At 36.2% G+C, this 12,331-nt stretch overlaps 1 pseudogene; it reads left to right on the top strand.

Moving 5' to 3' along the window:
- Positions 1-7,681: 7,681 nt before the first annotated feature.
- LOC127684058 (60S ribosomal protein L30-like) lies at positions 7,682-10,746 on the top strand (annotated as a pseudogene).
- The last annotated feature ends 1,585 nt before the right edge of the window (positions 10,747-12,331 follow it).

Raw genomic sequence — 12,331 nt, 5'->3', positions numbered from 1 at the left:
GAGTGATTGCTTAATTTCTCCTATAAAACAAGCTTCTTTTTATAATTGTTTCCCCATGACAATCGGATGACAATTTTTTGGCCACTTACCTGCCCCTCCAGTGACGCACGAGTGATGCAGTCTGTGGGGTCCTCCTTTTCCAGGGGTTTTTCCTCTGTTGTCCGGTAGTTGACTCTACTTCGGGTCCCTGTTCAGGCACCACTATGACCCGTCCAGCAGATACAGTTATTCAGGGTTCTGAAGGGGTGCTACCTGAGGGTCAAAGGGGGGAGAGAAAAAGGAGACCAAGCAAAGGGGGGGTTCAATTGTTGAGGTCTCCTTTAATTTTCCGGGATACACATACGTTTTAAGCTTTCAGAGGAAGAGCTCGCCTTGAGGCAAGAACGAAGGAGGGAGGGGCATTCTTGACAGTATCAGCAGGAAGAGATAAGGGTCTTCCGAGACATCTGATGTTTGCATAGTCTGCAGCATCCCACAGTTATCTTAGGACTTCCCTTTGACCGGCTGTTCATGGGAGAGGCTCTTCTTTGTTTCACTCATGACCTTTGCCCTGCCAGCCCTCCAGGCTGTTAGAGAGGGTCCATTATGGCTTCCCACAGAACTGGACTAGTCTAGTTTTATTGAAAAAAGATATTGAACACACATCGAAATCAATATTATGGCACTCAATTTTGTTAAAAAAATTCTGTAAGAAGAAGCAAAAGATGGAGTCGGTTTCAGCAGGGAGAGGACAAAACTAGTTTATTGACTGAGAGTGACTTGTGAAGAGAAGTATTGCTTTCAGGTAGCTTGACAGGCTACAGTTTGAGTTGAGGCAACTATGAATGAATTTTTCCTTAGGGTCTACTTTGGAACACACCTCCTATCTTTCATATGCAAAAGTTAAGCTGTCAAGCTTTGTTCTTTACTTCCTTTTGGTTAAAGAATGGAATCTAATTTTGTCCTGGGTGGAGATGTGAAATCCCAATCTTTCCTAAAAATTAGAACATTGCCAATTGTCTAATCTCTATTTTTTAAAATATTTTTAATTGAATTTATTCTTCATTTACATTTCAAATGCTAAAACCATTCCCAGTTTCTCCCCTCCCTGAAAACCCCCAACACCTCCTCCCACCCCTTGCCCCCAAATATATGCCCCTCCATCCTGCCCACTCCCACTTACCCTGCCCCTTGATTTCCCTATGCTGGGCATCTATTGAGCCTTCATAGGACTAAGGACCTCTCCTCCCACTAATGTCTGGCAAGGCATTCCTCTGCCACACTTTTTTTGGGAACCATGCGTGCCCCTTGGTTGATGGTTTAGTCCCTGGGAGCCCTGGGGCATCTGCATGGCTGACATCATTGTTCTTTCCATGGAGCTGCAAACCCCTTCAGCTGCTCCAGTCTGCCCTCCAAGTCCTCCATTGGGGTCCCAATGCTCAGTCCAGTGGTTGACTGCTGGCATCTGCCTTTGTACCTGTACAGCTCTGGCAGTGCCCCTCTGGAGACAACCATAACAGGCTCCTTTAGGTATGCACTTCTTGTCCATAATAGTGTCAGGGTTTGTTGACTCTTTATAGGATGAATACCCAGGTAGGACAGTCTCTGAGTTGCCTTTCCTTCAGTCTGTGCTCGATACTTTGTCTCCGTAATTGCACCTGTGAGTATTTTGTTTGCTTTTTCAGAGGAACCAAAGCACCCCCACTTCAGTCTTACTTCTTCTTGAGTGTCCTGTGGTCTGTGAATTGTAACTTGTTTATTTTAAGCTTTTGAGCTAATATCCACTTATCAGCGAATACATACCCTGTGTTTTCTTTTGTTATTGGATTACCTTGATCAGCATGACACTTTCTAGTTCCATTCATTTGCCTAAGAATTTCATGAATTCATTGTTTTTAAAAGCTGAATGATACTCCATTGTGTATACAGACCACAGTTTCTGTATGCATTCCTCTGTTGAAGGACATCTGGGTTCTTTCCAGCTTCTGGCTATTATAAACGAGGCTGCTATGAACATAGTGCAGCAAGTGTCCTTATTACCTGTAGGAGCATCTTCTGGGTATATATGGAGTGGTATAGCTGGGTCCTCAGGTAGGACTATGTTTAATTTTCTGAGGAATCTCCAAATTGAGATTTCCAGAGTGTTTTTACCAGTTTGTAATCCCACCGGCAATGGAGAAATGTTCCTCTTTCTCCACACCTCTCCAAAATTTGCTGTCCCCTGAGTTTTTCATCTTAGCCATTCTGACTGGTGTGACTTAAAATCTCAGTATTATTTTGATTTGCATTTCCCTGATAACTAAGGACGCTGAACATTTCTTTAGGTGCTTCAGAGCCATTCCAGATTCCTCAGTTGAGAATTCCCTGTTTAGCTCTGTACTAAATTTTTAATGGGTATTTGAAGTCTAACTTCTTGAGTTCTTTGTAAACATTGGATATTAGCCCTCTTTCAGATATAGGATTGGTAAAGATCTTTTCCCAATCTGTTGATTGCCATTTTGTCCTATTGACAGTATCTTTGCCTTACCGAAGCTTTGCAGTTTTTAAGGTCCCATTTGTCAATTCTTGTTCTTAGAGCATAAGCTATTGGTGTTTTATTCAGGAAGGTTTTTCCTGTGCCCAGGTGTTCAAGGCTCTTCCCCACTTTTTCCTGTATCAGCTTCATTGTTAACTAGTTTTTTTTCTATTTTTAATTCAATATATTCTTTATTTACATTTGAAATGATTTCCGATTCCTGGATCCCTTTACCCCGACAGTCCCATAAGCCTTCTTCTCTCCCTCTGTTCCCCAATCCACCCCTTCCCACTTCCCTGTCCTGGTATTCTCCTACAGTGCTGCACTGAGCCTTTCTAGAACCAGGGGCCACTCCTTCCTTCTTCTTGGGCATCATTTGATATGTGAATTTTGTCCTGGGTATTCCAAGATTTTAGGCTAATATCTGCTTATCAGTAAGTGCATACCATGAGTGTTCTTTTGAAATTGAGTTACCTCACTTAGGATGATATTCTCCAGTTCCATCCATTTGTCTAAGAATTTCATGAATTCATTGTTTTTAATGGCCAAATAGTACTCCATTGTATATATATACCAAATTTTCTGCATCCATTCCTCCACTGAGTGACATCTGGGTTCTTTCAAGCTTCTGCATATTATAAAAAGGGCTGCTATGAACATAGTTGAGCATGCATCCTTATTACAAGCTGAGGAATCCTCTGGGTATATGCCCAGGAGTGGTATAGTGGAGTTCTCTGGAAGTATCATTCCCAGTTTTCTGAGGAACCGCCAGACTGATTTCCAGAGTGCTTGTATCAGCTTCCAACCCCACCAGCAGTGGAGAAATTAGGGAAATGACACCCTTCACAAGAGCCACAAACAATATAAAGTATCTTGGTGTTACTCTAACCAAACAAGTAAAAGATCTGTATGACAGGAATTTCAAGTCTTTGAAGAAAGAAATCCAAGAAGACCTCAGAAGATGGAAAAATCTTCCATTCTCTTGGATTGGAAGAATTAATATAGTAAAAATGACCATCCTGCCAAAAGCAATATACAGATTCAATGTATCTAGTTTTATGTGAAGGTCCTTGATCCATTTGGACTTGAGCTTTGCACAAGCAGATAAGAATGGGTCAATTTGCATTTTTTCTACATGTTGACCTCCAGTTAATCCAGCACCATTTGTTAAAAATGCTGTCTTTTTTCTACTGGATGTTCTTGTCACAGTAAGTTTATCTTTCATATCTGTTACTCTTCTCAGAGGAAATTTGGGAGAGATGGAGGAATTCAGAGAAGAAGGAATCAGAGCGACAAAGCTGAGGTAGTTTGGTGTTTGGGTGCTCATTCAGCAAATTGGACAGAACATGTCTTTCTTAAAATGCCTGGTCAAACCATCTTTGAGTGGATTTTGCAGGCTGCTCCTGGAAAGAAACACAGAAATATTTATTTGAGGACTTACATCCATGTGTATCTTAGTATTACTTACTTGACATAGAGTAAAACCATCACAATCAGCACATCAAGTGCTATACAATATTCCCCATATACTATGAATTTCTACTAGTATCAGAACAAGAGACTGTAAAATATGTTATAGGACTAGAGCTGGAGGTCACTAAAGGAGAGAAGACAAACCCACAACTTTCTCTTCTCAGATGGAGAACAAGACAAGCATTTCCCTTATCATGTTTTCAGAAAATATGCAACTAAGGTCCTCTGAAAAAAAGCTACATCCATGGTGAACATTCAATTTGGATCAGTGCATTGCAATTGTGGAGTGGTAGAATTGTTAGCAAAATTTGAAATCAAAGATCCCAGCATTAAGGGATCTCAATGGACTATGCTCAGTGATGAGTAGAGAGATAGAAGGCTTAACTAGCAAGACTACTGTGTATAAAACACAAAGGTGTTCAATGATATCATGAATATTTTCCAAGTGATATTATAAATATTCCGATTTCTGTGCTTTTGCTTGGGGAAGAATATTTCTCCCACTTTCAGATTTTCTTAGTTGCCCATATAGTTTTTTTGTATAGGTTTAGGCATCCTGGGCTTTTATGCCTATATATATATATATAAAGAGAAGACAGAGAAGATGATGGTATAAGGATAGCATTTAGCTGACATAGCAGGCCCATGGGTTGACAAAACAACATCTCAGTTCTGTAATAGCAAGAATTTCTGGAGCAGTTGCTATGACACTTGTCACTTGAGGGAAACATTTTGTTTCTCAGGTGATGTTCTGCGACAAGGCTGGCAGTCTCACTATAGTAGGCAATTGTCTCCATTTCAACATAGGGTGTCTTGTCCCATGAGATTCACTCTTGCTAGTGGTAATTTTGGTTTCCTGTGATGAACATATTCATCATACTATGTCCAGAATATGAAATACAGAGGAATGTCTCAGAAGTAAAAAAAAAAAAATAGTGAAAATACATTCAGAAAGAGACAAGATGGGATTAATTAGACTTTTGAGTTGTTTCTTCCTTTATAATTTTGCAAATTGAGACCAAAAATTATCTTAGGTGGTCTTAAACCCTTTAATAGCTATTTAGTTTAACTTATGACTCTAATTATGCATTTTGTGAATATTAAGTAAACTTTTTAAATATATTAAGTTCAGTAGATCTCTAGACTTTACTAATGCTAAAGCTAAGTACTACAAGACATTAAAAATCTATAGAAAACACTTCTTTTGTAGCTATCCTATTTAACATCCCCATCTTGTATTAACTAAATATGGTTTGTGATGGTCTTACTCTATAGCTATAAACATTTATGTAATTTCCTTCATGGCAAACCCTGACATTGAAAGTGAATTTACTCTGTTTTCAAGGACAATGGCACTTGTTAGACTCAGAAATAACAATTCTTATTTCCTTAAAGCAGAGTCATTCTTCTGAAATTATAATACAATTACAACATTTTTTTCTTTCACTTCCCTCCCTTTCAAGTCCCTCCATATATTCCTTCTTGCTCACTTTGTAATTTATGATCACTTTTTAATTAATTGTAATTACATGCATATATTTGTATATAAACATATTTATCACAAACTATAACTTTTTAATTTGTATATTCTTACTTTCCTATATGTTTTAAGGACTAACTATCTGATATTTGATAGCAAATTTCTGTGCTTTTGCTTGGGGAAGAATATTTCTCCCAGTCTCAGATTTTCTTAGTTGCCCATGTAGTTCTTTGTATAGGTTTAGGCATCCTGGGCTTTTATGCCGACACATCCACATGTCCTGTTTGTGAATTGCATGGCATTTTCAGCAGAAGGGAAGTTCCTTCCACCTCTGAGAGAAAGAAAGGGCAATAGCAATAGAATCTATTTTGTCGTTATCTCCTGGACACTCTTCTAAAAATAGACACAGAGATTTCTGTATTATATCAAGATCACAGAAGATAAATCTATAGAACAGATATAAGTAAACCATTATTTGAAATGCATTTCCTAGTCAGTATTTCAAAATTTAACCACTTGTTAGAGTGATATTTACAGAACCCCTCAGTCTAGTAGTTTCTTTTGTACCTTTCACCTTTACATATATATATATATATACACATTAAAAATAGCAAACTCTTTTTAGACATTAGTTCTTCCACTTTATCTTCATTTCCTGAGGACACAAAATGGACCTTATTGTGACCCCAACATCCCTCCCTTCCCCTAACTCCCAACATTCTATACCTGGGTACACAATGACAGCATCAGGGTGGGAAATAGGTTGGCAATTTTCAGTCCCCTTCTTGTTTGCCATTACAGTTCCTGAAAGCTTATCACCAGGCCTGTAGCATACTGCTGACAGATGCCTGTCCTCCCACTCCATCTCTATTCCTTCGGTATTCTGCCTTTCTTTCTTCTTGTGGACCCATTCAGCACCATTCCTCTAATCTATACCCTCTCCTTGTGCCTATCTAGAAACATTTTATAGTTGAGATAATCAGTAGGGCCACACCAGACAGATTCATGCAGATTTCCACTCTCCTCATGATTTTCCAATACAGTATCTCTAGTCTCATCCCCAGTCCTGTAGCAGATAACCTACAGGGACTTATCTTCCCTCTCTACTCTAATCCCTATGGACATCACCAAACTACAGAGAGGATCCAGCTAATCTTCTTCCTCCCATTTTGTTGTGTCAGCTGTAAAGAACTAGAAGCACTCTCTCAATGGGAACCATAATAGGTACACCAGGCTAAAACTCAGATAGGTAATTTTTACTCTTATTTCTGTCCCCCATTACAGGTGTTCCAGTCTCAACAATAGCCCTGGAGGAATCTGCTTATAGTTTTCTTTCCCCTCATTCTATATCCATTCCTAGAAGACTCCACCAAATCTTGGAGTAGACTCAACTTCTCTGGTTACTGTGGCTCTTTCAAACACCCACTCTCCATCAATTTCCTTCATTTCTGCCATCCATACCTGATATCTAGAAACACATTCTACATGGAACTTTAAGTGCACATGTAGACTCTTATCATCCTTTATAATCTCTCTATTCTTGCCCTCATTGCAGTAACAACTTGCTTATAGGTGTATCTCTTCCAACTCCAACTTCATTTATTAGAGATTCCAATTTGTTGTTAAGATTTGGAGTTCTTCTAGCCCTTTCATTCATATGCCTTCAGAAAATTCTTTGATTTATTACAAATTGCTTGCATGATCTTATCCTACCAAAACTCTGTCTGTGTAACCCACTCCTAAGTATGAACAGGATCATTTTAGCACTTTCCTAAAACTCTTCTCACCCTCTTCACTTAACACTCTCTCTAAAACTGGGCAATCTTTACAAGCACTTCTTCTTAAGTAATCACAGCCACCATACTTTCCCAAGCTCCGGAGAGGTTAACAGACTTCAAAGAATGAAACACAAACCAATAAAAATAATGATAGATATTAACACATAGATTCACAATTATCCCAATCCAGTTCCAAAACACTAGTCAAAAAAACACAATCATTAAAGGTCAAGACAATATATCGCTACAAGCACTCAGTAGCCCTAATACAATAGGCTTGAAGAATGAGTATATAGTGTAAACACAACACATGGACTTTCAAAATGTCTATTATAAATATAGTTAAGGACTTTAAAAGACACATAAGTAAATCCTTTAATAAATCTTGTGAAAACACAAAGAAGTAGTAGAAAGAAATAATAAAACAATTCAAAACATGAAAGTAGTACTACAATCATGGAAAGTAATTCAAGTGGGGATAAAACTGGAAATGAAAAATTTAGAAAGTCAAACAAAATCCTCACAGGTAAGCCTCAATAACAGATTACACGGAATGGAAAGAGACTCTCAGGAGTTGAAGACCAGATCAATACCCCAGTCAAAGAAAATGTTAAGTCTAAAAATAATGAGGCACAAAGCATCTAGGATACATAAGACATCAAGAAAAGACAAATATATGAATAACAAAAAACTGAGGATGAACAAGAGACACAGGTAAAAGTCATAGAAAATATTTTCAACAAAAGTTTAAAGGAAAATTACTCTAACTTAATGAAGGAGGTTCCTATCAGTGTACAAGAAGCATAGAGAACACCAAATTGATTGAACCAGGAAACAAGCTCCCCATAGCTCTCATAATTAAACATTAAATATACAGAACAAAAAGTAATATAAAAAGCTACAAGACCAAACAACATATAAAGACAGATCTACTAACACTCTAAATGCTAAGAAAACACAGATGCCATCCAAGATTATTCTGCTATGCTATGCTATGCTATGTTATACAGTACAGCATTATGTTACATACTATACTATATGATATGATATGATACTATATAAAGCTTGCAATTACAATAGATAAACAAAAATCATTCCATGATTAAATAAATATCAGCAGTATCTATACACAAATCTAGCTCTACGTAATGCAGTAGAAAGAAATCTTCATTCTGTAGATGTTAACCACATGCAAGCAATCATAGGGAATAAATAATTACTAATCAAAATAAGGGGGTAAAAATACATACCATAACAACAAAATAACAGAAATTAATATATACTGCTCATTTATAGTTTTCAATATTAATAGCCATAATTGCCCAATAAAAGATATAGACTAAAAGACTGGATTAGCAAAGTAGGATCCATCTTTCTGCTGTATGCAAGAAACACACACCTTATCAACAAAGATAAATATTTCAGGGTAAAAGAATTTATGAAACCATTCAAAGCAAATAGATCCCAGAAACAAGCTTGTGTAATCATTTAATTTCTGATAATAGACTTCAAACCAAAGCAAATCAGAAGAGATTTGGAAGATATTACATATTCACCTATGGAAAAATACAAGAGGAGATTACAATTCTAAATGGTTAAACATCAAAGAAAAGGATATCCAAGATTATAAAAGAACACCATTTACAATCACCATTTACAAATCACCATTAATACAATCACTTATTGGCCCCTTCACAGTTATAGTAAGTGATTTCAATACCCTGCTCACATCAATATACAGATCATTGAGACACAAACTACACAGAAAACTGCTGTTTCTCTGTTAAAAAACATAAATCAAATGGCCCTAATAGACATTTACAGAACATTTATGCAAATGCAAAAGAATATACCTTGTTCTCAGCAACTTATTGAACTTTCTCCAAAATTAGCCATACTATTGGACACGAAGCAAGTTTCAACAGATAACAAGTAACTTACACTAATATGCTGCATTCTATTTGACCACCAAGAATTAATATTGGATATCAACAGCCACAGAAAGTACAAAAAGTCATAGAAACTGAATGACTCACTATTGAATACAAAGTGGGTCAAGACAGAAATTAAAAAGGACACTTAAAACATTGTAGAACTGAATGCAAATGAAAACAGAACATACACAAACATATGGAAAACAATGGTAAGTTCATAGCACTGAGAGTCTACAAAAAGACAACTGGAAAGAACAACTTAATGACATATCTGAAAGCTCTAGAACAACAAAAGAAAATAATACCCAAAGGAGTAGATAACAAATATCTATCAAACCACAGGCTGAAATCTATTAAGTAGAAACAAACAAACAAAACAATAGAATCAAAGAAATGAAGAGTTGATTCTTTGAAAAAAATCAATCACATTGATAAACCTTTAGTCAAATTAATTAAAAGGCACATAGAAAAGAACAAAATTAATAAAATTAGAGATAAAAAGGGAATTTTCACAACAATACATTGAAAAATCCAGAAAATAAAAACACGACACTTTAATAACTTTATTTCATCAAACTGGAAAACTTAAAATAAATTTTAAAATTCATTAGTATTTTGGGACTTTAAATCAAGATCAAATAAGCAATTTAATTAGACCTATAGCCCCTATAGAAATAGTCACTAAGAATCTCACACACAAAAAGTGTAGGTCCAGATATAGTTAGTTCTGAATTCTACCAGACATTAAAGAAACATTATTATCAGTACTCCTTAAACTATTCCATAAAATATAAACAGAACAAACCACTGTCCAGTTCTTTTTATGAGGTCAGGTCACAATATCCTAATACTACAGAAAAATAACACCATACCCTAAATCACAGAAAGAGCAAGCAAAAACACAAAAAGAATTCAAACTAATATTCCTTAATAACATAGATGAGAAATTCTGAATAAAATCCTTGTAAATCCAATTAGAAAAACAAATTTAAAAAATTTCTCACCATGATCAAGCAGGCTTCATTCCAGGAACTCATTCCAGAAAGGCATGGATGGTTCAACATATATAAATTTGTAAATATGATCTACTACATAAACAGATTGAAAGACCAAAGCTACATGATCATCTTATTAGATGCATAAAAGGTCTTACACAAAAATCCAACATCTCTGTGTGAAAATAATGCAGGAGTGTCTTTCTTGCTCCCTGACAATCTTGGTTAGGGGTTGTCTTACATCTGAGGCTGGAAGATGGTGAGCAAAGAAGATGAAGAAGTCTCTGGAGTCAATTAATTCCAAACTGCGGCTTGTTATGAAAAGTGGAAAGTGCATGCTGGGATACAGACTCTGAAGATAATCAGACAAGGCAAAGCAACTATTCTTGCCAACAACTGCCCAGCTTCAAAGGAAATCTGAAATAGAAAACTATGCCATCTTAACTAAAACTGGTGTCCATCACTACAGTGGCAATAATATTGAATGGGCACAGAATGCAGAAAATATGACAGAATACACACATGGGCTATCATTGACCCAGATAATTCTGATAATATTATAAGCGTGCCAGAAGAGACTGGTGAGAAGTAAACCAAGAATTTTCTTCTTTAATAAAACTTTGCCAGAGATCCTTTTGAGAGAAAGATCCTGGCAATATTAGAGATACAAGAGGCATACCTCACTATAATAAAAGCAACTTGCAGCACGTTCACAGCCAACATCAACCTAAACGGAAACATTTCCACTAAAATCAGGAACAAGACAAGGGTGTCTACTCTCCGTATACCTTTTCAATATAGTAGTTGCTGCCTCACTAGAGCAAAAAGAAAGCTGGTGGATATCAAGAAAATACATGTGAAAAGAGGAAAAAACCCAAGTATCTTTATTTGCAGATCCTAATAATTTCACCAGAAAACTCCTACAGCTGAAAATCACTTTTATCAAAGTACCAGGATACAAAGTTATGACACAAACTTGTTAACCTTGGGGGATGGAGTGATGATGGCTCAGTGGTTCAGAACTATGATTATCTTCCAAAGGTCCTGAACTCAATTCCCAGGAAGAACATGTTGGCTCACAACTATCTGTAATGGGGTCTGAGAGCCTCTCTTGGTGTGTCTGAAGAGAGTGACAGTGTACTCACATACATAAAATAAACAAATCACTTAAAAGTTGTGAACCTCTCTATATACAAATGACAGACTATGAAAGAAACACAGGAAAACAACACCTTTCACAATAGCTTAGGTAGAAAAATAGACTATAAATGACATATGAATAGATGATAGATGCATGATAGATAGATGATAGATAGATAGATAGATAGATAGATAGATAGATAGATAGATAGAAAATTAAATAGATGATGATGATAGACGGATAGACAGACAGACTGACTGAATGACTGACTGACTGACTGACTGACTGACTGATTGATTGATTGATTGATTGATTGATTGATATATCTGTCTAATTGCACTAATTTCGATGAAAATCTGGCCCAACCTCATAGTCTTTTGGTATTCACTAGCTTTAAAAGAATTGGTCCAAAGGAAATGAAGGAAACGAGAATGGGTCATCTGCCTTAGCCTCTTAACATTTTAAGAATATAGCTGGGCATTTGTGTAACAAAGGTTTTACAAGACAGGGGGTAGATAAGATATTTTAATTACTTAACATAAATCAAATTTTACTATGTTTAATAGAAAAATTGATATTTATTTCTTTCATTTGGAAGAATACAATTTTGCTTATGTGTGTCGTAATGCTATGGAGGAAATAATCAGAACATTAGTATAACTTACAGTGAAAAATGATAACTCTAAACACAAGCTACAACATCATTGTTTTTCAGTATCTTTCTGTCTGTGTATGTATGTATACATGGGGTAATATTTTAATATTGTTTTCATTGTATCAATTGGATTATGTGAGAGTTCCCAAATAAAAAGTTACCATATTTTTTTTTAGTTCATAATATATGAAGTTTCTGTGTAAAAGTCTTGACTATGTTACCTCATAAATAGGATGATTTTGGCCCTCAATTCCACTGTTCCAATTAAAATGAAATGGTACTAGACAATTTAAAAAGCCAATATAACTATGCTGTTGGAAGCAAATAGAGAAGCCTCAAGAGAGTATCAAAAGAAAAGGAAATATGAGGACATGAAAGAAA

The sequence above is a fragment of the Apodemus sylvaticus genome, chromosome 5, assembly GCF_947179515.1.
Source record: "Apodemus sylvaticus chromosome 5, mApoSyl1.1, whole genome shotgun sequence".
In the NCBI taxonomy this organism is placed as follows: Eukaryota; Metazoa; Chordata; class Mammalia; order Rodentia; family Muridae; genus Apodemus; species Apodemus sylvaticus.
Note: the sequence above shows the minus strand (reverse complement) of the source record. Positions and strands in the feature narration are given on the sequence as shown.